Raw genomic sequence first — 19,047 nt, 5'->3', positions numbered from 1 at the left:
ATGATCAACAAAGATATATTAGAATGTAAAAAAACCTATAAACCAAAATATTGTACACTTAACGCGATGAAACGAAATGAATCACGTGTTGTGTAATTGATATAGATATTCTGTTAACCAATCACAACTAAGCGAAGTGGCGAAGGCCATTGTATCCAATAGTAGGTATTAGCCTGATAAATCTCGTGTAGTGCACGCAAATAAATAATAAAAATAAATAAATAAAACATTTATTTGTTTTGTCGACATATAAAATTAGGCGTTGGTATGAATAGCATATCTATTATTGATTTTTGTCACCAGTACCACTTTGAATCAAGACCAACTAAACGCTTATTTGCCACTATTTTGCCAATTACCTTGCTGAAAACGTAGCCACCATCACTAACCGCTTGAAAAACTTTGTCAGAATATGCTGTTGCTGGGAAAACAATATTCATGTTTACTCATTTTAATTATTTGGATATAACAATGTGGACTTGAAAATAATTAAGACACGTACCAATTGTTGTATTATCAAACATATTTACAGTATAAGAAATTGGTTCCAAATTAGTGAATGCGCATTGCTAGAATTAAAAATTAAGGTTTAAGTTTAATAAGTTAATAAGGCTAATCCGACTGATAAAGCCTTCTATATGGGTGGTAAATACTTAGAGCATTGTGCGCAGTCCTGCGCATATCTGACATATGGAAAAGACATTTTTGGTTTCTATTAATATTATTATTTAATCAGTAAAAAACTAACCATGAAAAGAAAAAAATAGAAAATTAGTAACATCACACTAAAATGAAAGTTAAAATTTCATAATGTTTTAATTCAACTACGAAAAAAGAAGGACAAAATTTTTATAATTAATAACACAATGCATTGAATTTGTCAGACTCTAATCAATGGACCACTCCAATCTCCAAAGAGTACCTATATAGTTAGTGAGAATAAAAGACTAAGATCCAAGAAAATAGAGGACTGGATTACAATGTTTATATTAAAACATGTATCTATATGATCATTAAATTACATTGCATGCCTTCTATAATTTTTTTTCAAATGATACCTTTTTATTTAGATTACTAAATTGTTTTATAGTCAATTAGACAGTTCTGCATCTTCTCTTTAGGTGCCGCAGCGCTCACTGTTATTTTAATTATGTAGTTAACAATTTATAAAGTTGCATAAGATAGCATATTAAAATACCTACTAGGCTAACTTTTTATTTACTATTTTCGTCGCCAAAGCCTCTAAACATTTTTAATATATAAATCATATAAACCTTCAACATTTTATTTATTTTCATGGACCACAACTCAATTCCATAAAACTCGTCACATACCATGGTGGATCTCGCTCGTTAGGTACATTTGAAAAGTTTGTATTGTTTTTATTATTTTTAATTGTTCATTATTTAATTGCAGGTGTGTCAGAGAAAACTGAAACATGAATTACAAAAGAAGGTAGGTATTACAGCGGCGAGTACTTTCTAAAAAATGGTCACCCCGGGAAGAGTCGCCGGCATTCGACATAGTATCAATATAAAAAATAACAATAATTATATCTACGGCTAGTGATACTGAAACAGAATCTGATTCTGTTTTTTTTTTTTTTTTTTTTTTTTTTTTTTTTTTTTTTAATAGCCTCACGCAGAGCGTATTGCCACAGACAAAGGTAAGGAAAACGGAATATAAAACTATCTCTAATACAAAATACTACATTATGGAAAGGAACAGTAATTAATAAAATATATATCATACAAAATACGATTTGTATACATATGTATTTATAATTTTATATTATTTACAGTAAGAAATAAACATAACTTTTTATATATATTATTATTTAAAGATGAAAGCAGAACAGGAACAGATGTAGGTAACGGGAAACTAGAAGGATGAGAATGATCGAATAACATGGAGTGGTTATACCGGGGACAGGACAGAATGATATGGTTTAAATCACCAATATTCAGCCCACACTCACACATTTCACTATCAATAATATGAAATCTGGAAAGGTGGGCTGGGGACCATACGGGTAACATTAAATGTTGGGATAAAAACCTTATACTTGACTGATTGTAAGGCAGAGTTATTTAGGAAAGAATTTGCGTCCTGGTAATTATTAAAAGACAGAGACAGTCTATTACGACCAATTCGTTTTAAGCTTCCGTTAACAATATTGCGTATAGAATTTCTTTTTAAGAAACGACCAAAAGCAATTGGGTGGACTGAAACGCTATCATTTGGAGTTTGCTGTACTCTTTGTATGTGAACAACATATGGTGCTGCATCACTTGGCTGGTATCTTAAACGTGCTACTGATTCTGGCTTTTTATATTCATTAGAGGAATTAAGTTGTGACGGGTTGGATTGTGACTCATTGAACAAGGGAGCAGTGCTAATTTGGGTATTGGTTAAAGGAATGCAATGACATTCGTTTGGTTTGATTTCCTTGCCCTCATGTTTCCGACTACGTCTCTTTTTATTACAGTGGGTGCAATGTTTATGCACAGTGGCTCTCCGTTTTCGAGCACCACTGCTAGACTTTATAGATCCATCTGTTTCCATTCCAGACTCATCATTTGAAATTGTTACTATACAGCCCACCCCAGGGACTTCTCCGCCCCCAGGGTCATCAGGCGGCTCCATAAGGAGCAAAAGTATATTAAAATAACTTACCAATAAATCTTCTCTTTAATACACTATTAAATAAAACTAAGAAATAACAAATATATATACATTAACTACACTAGACTACTGATCCAAACCCTAGAAATAAAATAAAATTTAATTAAATCGAAAAACGCGTCAGTCTACGATCGTATTTCCCGCGCTTCTCTCTGATTCTGTTTCCATCCACTCTTCAGACAGTGATGTTCCTATGGCCGCTGATCACAATTATTCAATAAAACTCTGAATAAAAAATTGTAATGCTTTTATTTACCCTATTTTCTCATCTTTTCTCTGTACACCGTACACCTACACCGCTTATATAAGTAAATAAAAAATAAAAAAATGTAGGAAATAGTATTATTTGATAAATTACATATGCTAAATGTAAAATAGGTAATTTTTTAACTCATAAATGGCAACATGATGTCACGCGAGTACAGCGCTGCGTCAGGGGGACTTTTTTCATGAAAAGGATTCTACACTACTGTTAAGGTATCTTGACTAAGGTCCCTGTTGTAGTAGGTTTACGCAAGCTATCGATCTAATCTATGCTTGATTGCTGTGTCTAAATATAGACCTTCCACCGATAGTTTTCTTAAATCTACTGCAATGCAAGAGATCACAACTGTTTGAAATTGTTTATTGTGTGAGAAAATAAATAAAATATGCATAATGCTGGATTAAATTCAATCTGATTCTGTGTCTCTAGCAGGCTATCTTTCGTTAACTTCTTTCTCTGCGACTTTTACCGGATAAGTAATAAATCACCACCATTCACCATCCTTTATCATCTGTTTACGTTGTCGTAGAAAAAATTGGCAATTGACTATCTCAATAGTCAACTGTCACATCAAATTTAAAAACAAAAGTAAAATTTAATCTTAAATCAAAATGGCTGAAACTCGTTGGAGTATGTTAGACGTTCCGTAAATAAAACTTTATTATTTTTTTTATACGCCTAGTGAATTGTCCAACTACTGTATTCTCATATAAATTGTTGTGTACGTGTACATGGTTTGTGAAATTAAGTGCTAATCTTGTGTTATTTACATCTCAGAAGTTTTGTGTGTTTTGTGTCTTGTTTTCGTGGAGAGCAACATAACTTTTTGTCTTTTTGGATTTATGTATTATTGGATTCGGTAAGCAATAAACTAATATATTACTTACACACACATAGGTAATGTATAAGTTGTTATTACTTGAAATCTTTTAAATAATTTCTTCAAAGTTTTGACAGTTACACTTTTTTTCATGTTTTATTGGTGAGTGAGAGGGCTCATGGGGCGGGATGTCTAAATTATGTTTCTTGAAAGTCTGCTTTGTTACTTTTATAGAATCAAATATACGCGATTTTATTACGAAATGTCTTACAATTGCATAGAAAGAGGTCAGGGGTCAATTTAATTACTAACGAGAGTATGCATGACACTAAGTTGCTCGCCTTGCACTCCATTCTGACATCATTTCGCATTAGATTAGATTGCCGTACACGGTATATACCACCAATACTATGAAATTCATCACACAAGTTTTTTTTGTGGCTATAGATCTGTTCAAACAAAACCAGAACAGCAGTTTTATTCACTGTATAAATAGGATCAAGATCTCCAAGAAACGAATCAGGAACTTTCGTAATGATTTTTATTAGATAACAATGATGTTTACCTAGGTATTATATTAGGGCACAGTCAGCAGTAATCATAATTTACCACTGGCATTACAAGCAGTATATGTTAAAGGATTTATGTAAATTTAGTCAGGACAATGATATAAAAAGTTTTTGTAATTTTATTTAATAATTTTGTATTTGAAATATTTATACTTATTAAAAACTTTACTTTTACTTTTTACGTTTTTTTTACTTTTTTATAAGTATATTTATACTTATAAAAAAGGTTTAAAATATAATTATCTCAAATTTATTCATGATGGAATAAATTAATATTTTCTTTTCAAGATATTTTATACGGATTATCTGATCCAGTATGATTAATGGAACTATTTAGGCATTACACAAAACAAAAAATATATGCCCAATTTATTGACTAATTAATGGTTAACCATTAAATAGTCAAATTATGTTTGAATTCTGTGTTCTTATTAGCATTTTATATTCATATTATAAATAGCAAATTGTTATTTTATAATGGATCATGTTAATTTTATATATATGTAGTGTACATTAAACTTTATAGGTTCATATTTATGTAAGAGCAGTAGTAAACATTTTTGAATATTGTTTGTTATATGTAACAACTAAGCATGTCTTTGTGTTTTATATAGTTAATAATGTACAACTTCAGTAGACTTAAAAATTTTTAGTTACCCTCTTCTGTTGTTTTTATATTTTGCAAGATCATATAAATCATTACATTTCTAGAGACCTTACTGTTTCTTATATAACATTAACACATTTTTTATATATCTGGTTAAACAATAAAAAAATTCTCAACCCATTTACCCAAATTCTGCTTCGGTTTAGCATCCATTTGAACAGAAATGTAATGTGTATATTACATTACTGTTAACCTATATGTTATGCAAAATATCATGAAAAAGAAATAAAATCATATAGTACTTATTATAAATTATTAATGTGGATAAAAAAGAAACATTCTTTGCATACTGTATGTATTTTTCTGGTCAGTTAAATTACATGTTTTTTTTATCATAACTCTGTCACTCCTTTTTTTACCAGTTGCTTATACGATACAAATCCCTTAAAAATGACATCACTAACTCCATTAGAATTACATAAACAATCTATGGTCACATAGGCTTATATATAACTTTAAGGAGTCCCTTTTACTTATCCAGGACAATAATACTACTAGGAATAACCTTGATTTTAATGGAAAAACAAGAATACTTTAAGTAAACTACAAAACTATTTGACAGTAGTACATAGGTAGTTAGTTTTCTTAACTGATAAGTCTTAATAACAGAAGTTTAAACAAACACAAATCTATGACTTAACCAGAGAAAACAGCAAAAACCAGAGAAATAGACAATAGTTACTTTAGTTAAAACAGTGTTGTAAGCGTAGTTGATGCAATATAAAAAGTAGCTGATTAAAAGAAGTGTTGTTTAGCTTCTTGCCAGTTCTTCTCGTTATTTTATGCCCTTGTTCCATGAACATGCTGTAAATGTAAATTTAGAGTCATTTAATGAATATTTTTAATCCCATTTATAAGTGTACAATAAGTTACCTAGACTCTTTAGCGTTTGACGCTTCATAGTGTCATGACAAAATGACGTTCATTATCAATACTATCCATGGATTTAAGAGTGTCCATGAGGTTCAACGTGAGAGTAGAAATTAATTACTTACACAGGCCCAGATACTCACTCGTATAGAAACCGCCATGATCGCCCTTCACGCGTCCACGCGTAGGCGAACGTATGCGTTCAACGTACTAAACTGTATGGTTGTTAAAACAATTGATTGGTTGACGGAAATTATAATTATATGAATTTCTGTTCCGTTCAGGTCATAAATCTGCCTCCGATACATTTGTTTTGTAATGTATAGCTATGCATGTAACGTTACGAGTGTAATTCACATTCAAGGATTGTTTCGTAATATTCCCAAGTCTTTAAGCCAAATTGCTTTAAAATATATGATGTGTAATACTAGTTGTATTCATATATATATATATTTATTAATGTTTATTAATTAAATACAGCCGATTTAGTAATTGCGTGTCAAGTTGTTAACATGACTATCGTGAGCTGATGACATCTTACCTCTCTCGGTCTCGCTTCTCTAGACCCCTTACTACCGGTCTAACTGTAACCGGACACTCAGTGCTCTATTGTTGAGTTTGTAGTATGTACCATTCAATCGTTTGCCGCAAGCGGGAGAAAGCTTTACACATGTCTACATCGGTTTAAAATTTTGGAAATATAAATTCTTTAAAATTCTATGCAAACACATTCATTAATGTAATAACTATAAAACACTAATAAACATTTTTATTAGTGTAGCGAAGCGTTTCAAGGATGCAAGTTTCCCTCTCTGATTAAGAAGTACTAGCACGCCGCGATTTTACCTGCGTTATTCGGTCGTAGGCCGTAGCGTATAAATATATAGCCTTTAGCATTTAACAAAACATGGTTAAGCGCGAAAAACAACTTCTTTTTTATATGTATAGTATATTATTTAATTATTATGCTTAAGAAATATATTTTGATATAGTAAAGAATAAATACACAACTTTTAAATTTACAATTATATAAAAACCGCAATAATTCGATTCAAGTTATGTCCACTATGTGCTGAGTCGCGTCTTTTGACCTGAAAACCGATCCCCCACGACCTCAGCGATGCAATTGTGCCGTGAAATGCTAATTATAAACTAACATTTATAGGGGAATTATTAAGTTACGATAGTCAAGATTATCTAGAGTGTGAATGTCCAAGGATAACTTTTTACCCGCAGCGCATATATAGACAATATACACACACATTAATAATTACTCTACGGAAAATATCGAGCAGTGTTGGCCTAGTGGTTTCAACGTGCGACTATCATCCCTGAGATCGTAGGTTCGATCCTCGGCACCAAAGGACTTTCTTTCTATGTGCGCATTTAACATTCGCTCGACGGTGAAGGAAAACATCGTGAGGAAACCGGCTTGACTTAGACCCAAATAGTCGACGGTGTGCGTCAGGCACAGGAGGCTGATCACCCACTTGTCTATTAGATTAACAAATGATCATGAAACAGATACAGACATCTGAGGCCTATAAAGGTTGTAGCGCCACTGATTTCTATAGAAAATATGGTGTTTTTAAATAAGACGTGCTAAAACATTTATAATTTTAGTTTAATTTGTGGAGGACATAAGCATTCAGGTAGAAACAGAAAGGGTTTTATCAGAAAATCTATAGCTTCTATATATGTAGACTATATTATAATTCTTATTTGGTCGCATTAGTTACTAATACATAGACTTATATTCCATCGGACAAATTAACACACGTACAATCATGTACATTGTAGAGTAACCAGTGTTTTCCAGGAAAGACGAGCATAACTTTTATGTTTAGTTCAGTTTTTAGTATCTAATTAGTCCCGGTCGGTTTTCACTAAGCATCTACATATCCGCTAAACTAGCCTAAATGAACCGAGAACAGAAAACAGGCACATAAAGATTTAGTCAATCCATAAATCGGTTGTTTGTGCTGAGCGCTTTGTGCCCTGATCGTAAATGCCAACGCCAATTAGTATTTCACTAAACTGTTTATTTCTTTGAGCTGACTGATGTTCGATAGTTCAGGTTGTATAATTTTTAATTGGATAAGTCACGAGGCTGTAGGATATTTAAATACGTGAAACAAGGCAGTTTTTTTATAGAACAGGGGGTAAATGTGCAGAAGGCTCACCTGATGTTAATTGATACCGCCGTCCATGGACACTCTCAATGCCAGAAGGTTCGAGAGTGCGTTGTCGGCCTTTTAAGAATTGATACGCTCTTTTCTTGAAGGACCCCATTTCGAATTGGAGGAAATACTTCAGTGGGCAGCTGGTTCCACATAGTGGTGGTGCGCGGCAAAAAGAAAGCCGCTCTTAGAAAACGCTCAGCTGTGGATCGACGGACGTCGAGGTGATACGGCTCGACGTCCGATGATGAAACTCAGCTGCAGTATTAATCCGAACATACTATTCTATACCAATAATAATATATTGCTTAATTTATTTTAGGTAGTTTTTGTTATGGTAAGATTCCTTTTTGGCCAGGGACGAACATAATAATTAAGTTTATTGCCAGTTCTTGTCTTCCGTTCTACGCCCTTGATTTGAGAACTGCCAGTAAATGTAAAATTAGAAGCATTTAATGTACATATTTCTTTTTTGACGTTCATAAGTGTACATTGTGTAACCTATATGAATAAATGATTTTTGACTTTGACTTTAGATATACTGTGTGCGAAATTGTTTTAAGCAAATTACGAAGTAGGTATAGTTTTAGGCACTTAAAAGCTTTTTTTACTATCGGTGTCTAACGATTGATACAAAATATCTGTCACCAAGTTCACTTGTCCAGCCAATCTAAGGCACGACAGTGATCTATATGACGTCATCGCAGGCACTAACTTGGCGCGCGCCCAGATTGGTATTTTAGATTATTTACATCGTCGCATAGATATTATTGTCTATGACACGTTACGGCGACATTGAATTCTATAGTGAATCCGAATTTATTTATAAAGAAATTTACTGTGAGTTAATGAATCCGTAAGAAGTCACACAAGTTTCTTTACGAGATTATCATTCATTCCATTTTTGAATTTCTTCTTTCTATTGATAATTCGAATATTGAAATAAATAAAAACAACGCATCATCACACTTTAATCAATTAACTGAGGTCTATGCTTAAAAGCTCCTAGTAGCTAACATTTGTAACATTGTTGGGTAAAGCTTTCAATAGGCTACCTTAGTTAGAGTTGAGTATGACTTTCGTAAGTCTTTATGCACAATACGAAAGTCGTAATTAACTAAGTCTCGACTCTGAATTTCACCCTTAAGCTTTGTAAGATGTTACGGCAACTATTGTTCATGTGCTTGCGCTCCTTGCCCGTGTATTAAATTTAAAAAGGGTTTTTAAATAGTTAAATGCAAATGTTAGTGGATAGATCATAGTTTCACTCGACTGTGCTAATATCGATCACGACGCTGTGTTACGTCACGCAACCGGTCCTGCCGCTTACTTAGTGCAAATACAGTTAAAGTAGGATACTTGTTTTTTGTCGCGGTTCGATATACTCTTATCATTTTTACTATTCACATAACGGTAGGTACTGGTCAGGTTTTGTAATGTTTATACGATGATTCACGCTTAGCTTAGCAATGATAAAAATGTATATCAATTTAAGATTTATAGATATTACTAGCTAAACCGGCAAACGTTTTGTTTTGCCATGTATATTATGTCTAGGAAACATTTTTTTAGTTCAATATAATAACTATCTACAATAATAAAAAATAGGGGCTGATCGTAGAGGGGTATAAATTAGGGGTTGTATGTATTTTTGTATGCTGTATTATAAAAAAATAAACACTTGAAATGTTCACTTAGGGGTTTGAAATATATATACAGTCAAAACCGGTTATAACGACATTGAAGGGACCGTATAGTTGCCGACGTTATATCCGATAGTCGTTATAAGCAATGTCATATACACAAGTACAGTACATATGTATGTACATAGTTATATTATCATAGTTATCGATCTAGAATAGGTAGGTATGGGTTATATGGTATGTTAATATTATAATATGTAAACGAGTCAAAAAAGAAACAAAAATATTTATTACGAAATAGTTAGGTACAAAAGTAATCAGTCATTGTTTTTTTTTTAGCCCAGTCTCAAATATTTTTTACATTTTACGTTTCATACTCCTCAAGGTATAAGTATCACCAGTATCAAACTGTTCCTTAAAGGCAACAAATTTTTTTAAGAGCCTCGGAAATCGTTGTTGGCTGAAACTGTTCGTTGGGAGAAAGTGCGTAGGTAATAATATGCCTAAATATTCATTCAATGCTTATAAATAAGATTTAAAATAGTTTGTATTGTTTTGTTTTGCTGAGACAAGAAGCGGTTGGTCGTTATAGCCGATGAATATCTACTAAATTTGACTAAATTTCGTCGTTGTAAGCGATATGTCGCTGTATCCGATGTTGTTATAAGCGGTTTGTTTACTGAATAGTTTAATAGGAATTCGGACGGGACCATACAATCTAGTCGTAATAACCGATAGGTCGTTGTAAACGATGTCGTTATAAACGGTTTTGACTGTATATATACAGTCAAAACCGTTTATAACGACATTGAAGGGACCGTATAGTTGCCGACGTTATATCCGATAGTCGTTATAAGCAATCTCATATACACAAGTACAGTACATATGTATGTACATAGTTATATTATTATAATATGTAAAGGAGTCAAAAAAGAAACAAAAATATTTATTACGAAATAATTAGGTACAAAAGTAATCAGTCATTTTGGTCTGTTTTTTTTTTTAGCCCAGTCTCAAATGTTTTTTGTATTTTATCCATATGACATGAGATTTTTATTCAATAGAAAACACTTTTCTCTTTTTTTGCGACATGATAACACATAAATGCACAATGGCACAGTAAAGAACACCAACACTTTTAAATCAAACTGTTCCTCACGCAGTCAATTAGCAAACTAAAGATGTGTAAAGTATGCAAGGTCAAATGGCCGGGAAGAGGTTCGGATGAGGCGGGAGAAAGTGCAAAAATAAGGGTTGATCGTAGAGGTGTGAAAATTAAGGGTTTTATGTATTTTTGTATGATGGATCTGAAAAAAATACAAAACAATTTTTTTTTCGAAAATATAAATAAAAAAATTGTCGAAAAATAAAAATTTGGGGTGGACACCCCTTATCACTTAGGGGATTAAACGATAGATAGTAGCCGATTCTCAGACTTACTGAATATGCATAAAAAAATTCATAAGAATCGGTCGAGCCGTTTTTTCTGAGGTAGTTTTTTTTTCTTTCGAGTACGCTCAGCTTAGATCAGGGGTCTCCAAACTACGCCCTAGCGCCACATCTGGCCCACGGACAGATTTTGTCCGTGGAGAGCTAGTATACTTGAAAACTCCTTTTAGAGAACATATTTTTTATAGCAAATTAAATTTAGTTTACTGAAGTATTCTAATTTTATGTTGAATAATTATTAATATGACATCTACATTGACATGGTCATGGGCTAACTACTCATAACATTGTAGTAGGCTTATTGTTATTGTTTTTGTGACAAAAACATAACTTATAACAAGCATAATGACATGGTTTTGGCCCTCAGAACTTACTGGAGTAATCAGTATGGCCCTAAGGCTGGAAAGTTTGGAGACCCCTGGCTTAGATGATCAAAGCTTATGGGAATGTTCAGCTTTTGCAACTGGACCCATACATGATCAAGTGCGGGCCATGCATCGGCATGATTAACGAATAGAAAAATCTACTGTATAATTTGTTTTTGATTTTCGAACAGTTTGCCTTTAAGTTTTTTCATTGTACCCACGTGATGAAGTCGACGTTCGTTTGTTTAGCTTCTGCAAATTCGTGTATCAAATCTCTTTAATATCATAAACATATTATCTCGAAAATTAGCACTATATCATTCATGTGATTTTAAAACAGAGAGAGAGAGCATGGTCAAAGGTTTTCTATAATAAAAGTCGAAGGCAGTGTTTTGGGCTATATGCAATGAAATACGATGACGTAATAAAAATTGTATGAATCTTTTACCTAGATTTTTTTGGAGTAGGTTAAATCGTAGGAGGAGTTATTTTAAAAATTGAGTTCAATTAGATATTTCTACTGACACTTACGTCAACAGTCTTATAAAACAGCCGAAATACCAGGCTCCAGTCAAGGCTGCCAAATTGTATACATACTAACAATTTGACAAGATACTTCATAATTGTAACAATTCATGAGGTATTATAAACTTGTTTCGATTATAACTGAGCTTATCGGAATTTAAAAAAGCCCACAGAATAAACGAATATATTATTTTAAAACATATTAGTCTTCACAGACAAAAACTCAAAACTTTTGGAAAATGCTATAATGATAGAGAATAGATAAACGCGTTTTTTTATTAATATACTTCAATGGGGAATACACAAGACTTGAAAGAGAAAAAACAGCGGCTATCAATAAGGTTGCTATATTCTATAATATAAAGTCTAAAATTTAATAAAACCCTTTCGTTCCATAGTTTTAACCTTGTTTTCTATTAGAGTAATAGAGTGTTTAGTTAAAATTATTTCATGCGATGCAGTTAAGTAATAAGCCCATGCAAACAGTAGTAAGGTCATTTTAATTGACAGTGGGATGTTAACTATCCCTCTCTCACCAATGCTAATTCATTACCAAGAAAGGGATAGAGGAAATTTATTCTGACTGACCTCTGTTGATTGGCCAAAAAACATTCTTACACCTGCTTTTAAGGGAAGTGGAAGCTCATTGCATTTAATGTTTATGTATGAAAGGATATCTGATTTGATTGTGTAAATTGTATAATTAATGTACATTGAATAATTTATTGGAATAATAGCAATATGTTAATTAATATTGTTGTTTTTGTGTTAGATCAACCTTACAAATCTTCCCAGCTTATATTCTTGATAATATTGTTTTATTTAATTTACTTACTAATGCAATGTAATTATCGCAGAAATCTTTTGTGTCTATTGAGACACATACAAAGAAAAACACGGTAGTAACCCAAGCTGTATATTAAAATTTTAAACATATTTCTAAAACAATTGACTACCTTGTCGGCCTTCGTTTTTTCCACGTTTAAAGCTATAACCAGTCTGTTGTGCATTTCTAGGGAATCAACAAGAGACCGTAACCAACAAAGAGAGCATTTGGCACGTGCCAGCCGAACGATCGGTTTTCATTGCCAAAATAATTTGCATAGAGGAAGCCGCTATGACATTTATTACGTGTGCCATTATATACTGTGATGTCACTGTTTCCAGTATTTTATATACATTATATTAATTAGGTATATTTGTAATAAGTTGTATATTAATGCAAAAACGAAAATAATCGGTAGTAATTTATTTTTTTGTAGAAAGAATTAAGACGACGAATAAATTTACACAAAAGTAATGAAAAATTGCAATCTTTCTTGTCATGGTCATTGAAATTACTTTCACTGACGTTTACGCGTAAATTAAACATGGTAATAGCATTATTCAAGCTCAATTGTCTCGTCTTGTCTGCAGTCTATGCTATTATCAAAAATTTTGTCTATCCTAATTTCTTTTTGTAAACACTATTCGCCCACACGACAATTTATATTATATATATTTGATGTTTACATAATATCTAGTGACCGTTAGGATTTATAAAAGAAATAAAATTATTTGAATTTTCAGGAAAATTAAAATTGTGAATCTACCAGCCAAATATTAGAAACGGTTGTTGTTTTCGTCCGTTAATTTTAATAAAAACTTTAGAAATTACGATTACATATAATAATATATTATACAAATACATGAGGTGAATATTTGTAAAAAATTTGCTTTATTGCAGTTTCTACTACGTTTTTATGACATTCAGAAGTATTCTGTTGAAGGTTTATTTGATAAAATTATACGTCAATATTAAAAACTGTACGTTTAAATAAATATTGAGCAATATTAAATGAGGAAGACAGCGATGCCACGTTCTGATAATAAACATCATATCTTACGACCATTTTCTTGATTTATCTCAAATTGCGACTGTTACAGATGTATTATATGGCCTTGAATTGTGTGATTTTTGAGAATAGAAAGCATAAGGAAATAATATTATTGTGATTTATAATGATTTGAAGAGAAGTGCAACACTTATAAAAATGAATTTAACCAACTTATATAATATACAAAATCGTATCGCCTATAGATATATTCTTCTTCTTATAGTGCCATCTCCGTGCGAAGGTTGGCGATCATCATGGCTTATTTTATTTTGGATGCCGCGCTTCTGAATAATGACTTGGTGCTTTGACTAAACCATTGTCTAAGGGTAAATGAAGAATCAGTATTAGTGAAACCGGAGCTAGTTTTTCATAAACCTAACAAAACACAATGCATTTTGTTTATATTTAAAAGTTAAAATCTTATACCACTGGCATAATAAAATGTCTTTATAAAACGGTCCATCTAGCACGCGCAAGCGCTCTGAGGCAATAACAGATTATTCCCATATTACGACACAAGTACGTGCTCAAGATCCGGCCGCTACGTCCGTAGTATTCAAACTCGTTTTGTGCAATACATTGCAATAGGTGATAACCGATAAACAAGAAATTTGTTAGTGTTATTACCGCGAAAGATGTGTTGGTACGGGGTATATGTACTTGCTTGCATTTGTGTGATATCAGGACTTAATTACTATATATCTATTTCCAAGGTCTCACCCATTTTATTAAAAAAAAAATTTAATCGATGTAGCAATTGGACGGCATACAAAACAAACGATAGTATAATTTTGGAATTAGGTGCTGTTTACTGCTTATGTTGTATGTGCGTACATAAATAGGCATTCGAACTATTTTAGAGTTTTCACGTCGTATTTTTGCAACTTTATATTTTTGTAAAAGTAAGCCATTAGTGCTTTACGCGTCGATATTCGGCTCTAAGGTATGTTGGTGTTTTCCAAACATAAAAATAAAATTTATTTAGTTCACAGCCCCGTCACACTACTCGATAAACTTTACAATGAATAAAGAAGTTTATTCAAAGTCAAAAATCATTTATTCATGTAGGACACACAATGTACACTTATGAACGTCAAAAATATATACATTAAATGCTTCTAATTTTACATTTACTGCCAGTTTTCAAGTCGAGGGCGTAGTATAGTATTCTCATTAAAAACTTACATGACACTTACATGAGCAAAACAGTAATTAATAAAAAGTAAAATATATATTTTTATAAGTATTGCTATAAGTATAGAGTGTTTTTATAAATAAATAATTAAAAAAAATAAAAATAATGCCCCCGTCGAACGTTGTTATTGCATTAGAGTCCATCAACCAAAAAGTTCGCAAGCGTATTCGAAACGGATCCACGGATACACTTTAAGATATTATTTCTTATAAATCAATAATCACTAAGTACATGATACAGTGACTCGATGACCCCGTAATGGTAGTTAAATCAATTATCTAGCAACTAGAAACTACGGAGCCTTGACAAATGGTAAACAAATAACGTTTTCATTACCGTGTTACGAAATAACGCTTGTATTACAGTACAAGTTGATTCAATGCTAGCGCAAATCTACCTTTTCATGTTTACAAATACATAATTAAAGTTATGGTTTCTTCCAAAATCGTGTTTGCTTTATGGCCATGTAGTTGATTAGCCTTGTAACCTAAATCTATAATTTTCTCAGTACTTTCGGATTTATTAAGTAAAACAAATGCTTTATTGCCAACCAAATGTGTATCATTAAAATTGTAATAATTTCCATGTCTAGACATACATAGAATGTCTTTTTTATGTAACCTTAGCTTTAAAAACGCTCTGAAGACCTTATTTAACCAAACACCGTTTCATAAACCAAACGCCGAAATGCAGGCACATTTCGGCTTGTAGCACTTACACTCACTAACACTCCAGCAGATACGATTGGGACTTCTTTTCTGCTAAGTGTGACTGAGTTTGAGTGTTCGTAACTACTGGTCCGGTATCTTGGATCCTTAATTACTAAGTGCAACTTACGTCTCTCTATGATTTTTCTTTAATACAAATGTACATAATAAATATTTAGAAAATGAAACTTAGTGAATAAGTATTGTCATGGGTTGGTAGCAGCTATCTTTTCACTTATACATAATAAGTAAATGCCATAATGAATTAGTTAATATACATAATCCTTCCTAATTATATAATGGACAAATTTGGATATGTGGGCGCGCTTGTATTTGTTGCTCTAGCTATAAAAATAGATATAAAAACTTTGGTTCAATATTATCATACTCATCCGATGAGTCAGTGCTAGCGGTCCCAGTCGTTGGTTATCACCGCGATAAACGTCTGTTTGTTTGTATTTTGTCATCGCTTTGTTCAGTTTGACCTACCGATTTGTGCAGATATAACTTCGACTTAACAGACATTTAAACATAAACATCTGTACTATCATTACCTGCTAACATGGTATTATTTTTAGTATAAATCTAAATTTTAAATAATCTTATCAGGCTGCAGATTTGTTTTATTTCCCAATTTCAGGAACAAGTGTTTTTTTCGTTCACCTCAGGAAACCGCGTGGTAAAAACATTATACTTTTAGTCTAAATTTTAGTATAATTGAAGAATCTCTTAAAATATTTAAAATGTGAAATAGGAGCTATTGGCTATTGCTACAGAATAACTGTCGAATTAACTTATTACACCTAAGTCTTTGTTTTCATGTGATGTCAGTCAAAAGACTATTCAAAGGCTTGCAAGCACATCTACGTATATTATAATATTACGTAGATGTGCTTGCTTTGAAGTTTCTAAGCTATCTTTTGTCTTGGGATCACTGAACCAAATCAGTTACAGGCCGTTGCGGGTAGTTACATAGGTGTTATTTCCGCATGAAAAGCGGGTTTCGCTTTTCAGTCCTTTCCTTATAAAATGCCCATCTAACCGTTAAATGTTATAATGTATTAAAATATTACATATACGTTTTCTTTACATTTTGACGTGAACAATTTGAGAGAAAGTCTATTTGACTACGCTTATTAAAACGTATGAAATGTTTGAATAAACAGAAAATTTTCAGTGTCGTTAAAATTTATTGCGTAAGCGTAACACAAAATAAATTATTGTTAATGCGGAAAAAATGCACAAACCATTCGCAATAGTGTACGAGCCAAGGCTGTACATTTTGCGCAGAGTTGCGCAGAGTTGCGGGAATCACGCCCCGAGATTTTTTTTTTGTAATAGGAGGCAAACGGGCAGGAGGCTCATCTGATAGTCATACCGCCCCGCCGCCCATGGAAACTCACATTGCTAGAAGGCAATATAGCCAGACGCAGGCACTCTCTTAAGCATTACAAGCATAGCATAGCATTACACTTATTAAAACTTAAATAATTTGCATTAAAGCCTTTGTTATACGTGAGTGATGAATATAGAGCGAAAGTAATATCCTGTACGTAGTATCTTTAAAGTTATATATCTGAGTTTACGTGAGACTTTTTAAATTCTTTTTTACACGCTTTATATTAGCTATTGTATATGTATGTATGTATGTAACCGACTCCTTCGGACTCGATTTTGACCCACTTTTAACGGACAGATTTAATTCAAACGTTGCACACCTGTCACAGATCGATGACAATGCAATAATCAGAAAAAAAAATAAAAAAAAATTTACTAAAAAATTAAATAAATATAGTTTTATAAAAACTAAAAAACACGCTTTTAAAGCACATCATATCACACATAAATATTTATTTTATTAGAGTTAAAAACGTAACATATGAAGAATATAGTACTTTTATTTTTTATTATGATTATCTTTTTAAAAGAATGGTTGAGGCTCCTCTGCATTTCACTCAGCAATTTCTACTTACCGGGCTTAAAGTCGCACTAGAAAAGCCGCGGGCGCATCCAGTATCAGATTGGCGCAATTATCTCGGGCCCTTATAGTTTTTCCTTCATCCCGCCTGGATCTTGATACTTGTAGGGAGTCAGGAACGATGAATCACATTCAAGTTTCTGGGCTCTATAATTAAGATGACCAATACATTCTTATTACGTCACCGTTGGTATGTAAATTGATTTGAGAAATTATTTTAATAAAATCCTTATCAAATAGTATCTGATGAGTCAGAGATTATAAAATACTTGTCTACGACATTTGTCTATTTCAAATGTACGTAAATGTATGTATGTAATTATTTAGCAATGGTAATGATGAATGGTGTACGCATCATTAGCGATAATTAAGCACTCGTAGTGCTTCTAGGGCGAGCCGTGGGAACTTGATATTATCATACCGTAAGTTTAAAGTATGCTGACTCAACAACGTTTCAATAAACATACATTATTATAAATATACTAACTGACCAGGCATACGTTAGTTTTACCTTATATTATTTCTAGGAAACTTTTTTTAGTTCAATAACAATAACTACATATAGACAATAATAAAAAATAAGGGTTGATCATAGAGGTGTGAAAATTAAGGGTTGTATGTATTTTTGTATGATGGATCATAAAAAAATACAAAACATAAAAATTGCCGAAAAAATAAAAATAAAAATTTGGGGTGGACACCCCTTATAACTTAGGGGATTAAACGATAGATAGTAGCCGATTCTCAGACTTACTGAATATGCATAAAAAATTTCATAAGAATCGGACGAGCCATTTCGAAGGAGTATGGGAACGAACATTGTGACACGAGAATTTTATATATGTACATATATGTGACTTAGGTTCATAAAACCTGCCATCTGCATATTGCGTTTTTCAATTAGACATGAAATTTTGGGGAGTATTCAATTTACCAGTTTTAGGATTGTTGTAAATAATAAAACAACTGGCAGTCTAAAAGAGTTACTGTGATTAAACATTTTGTATAAGTTGAAGCATTCGTATGAACAATACTGGAACCTGAAACCTAATATAAATTAAAAATGTAGAACTCGATATTACAAACAATGTTGCACATATATATTTGGTCTGTGAATGTATTAGTTAATAGTCATTGTTACTTATTCTGAAATATTATACAGTCGACTCTCGATAATTTGACACTCGTTCAGTTGAATCTCTCGATAATTTGATTTTTTTTCTGGTCCCTTGAAAAATACTCGATAATTTGA

The 19,047-nt window shown here is 32.3% G+C and overlaps 1 protein-coding gene and 1 long non-coding RNA gene across 3 annotated transcripts in view; one reads left to right on the top strand and one right to left on the bottom strand.

Annotated features, from left to right (window-relative positions):
• Positions 1 to 214: 214 nt before the first annotated feature.
• Positions 215 to 876, bottom strand: LOC125055141. The gene is made up of 3 exons (XR_007117821.1): positions 749 to 876; positions 503 to 569; positions 215 to 421 (listed from the first exon to the last, which is right to left on the bottom strand). It is a non-coding gene; the product is annotated as an uncharacterized LOC125055141 (long non-coding RNA).
• A 2,675-nt stretch (positions 877 to 3,551) lies between these two features.
• LOC125055470 (rho guanine nucleotide exchange factor 11) overlaps positions 3,552 to 19,047 on the top strand; it is a 137,465-nt gene continuing 121,969 nt past the window's right edge. Inside the window, exon 1 of one of the 2 annotated variants that reach the window (XM_047657933.1) lies at positions 3,552 to 3,809. The gene's annotated coding sequence lies outside the window, so the exon portion shown is untranslated. The remainder of the gene's footprint in view (positions 3,810 to 19,047) is intronic. The other variant, XM_047657932.1, reaches the window with a different exon arrangement.

Source organism: Pieris napi, chromosome 13, assembly GCF_905475465.1.
Source record: "Pieris napi chromosome 13, ilPieNapi1.2, whole genome shotgun sequence".
NCBI lineage: Eukaryota > Metazoa > Arthropoda > Insecta > Lepidoptera > Pieridae > Pieris > Pieris napi.
The sequence above is the reverse complement of the archived record's forward strand: the minus strand, read 5'-3'. Positions and strand labels throughout refer to the sequence as shown.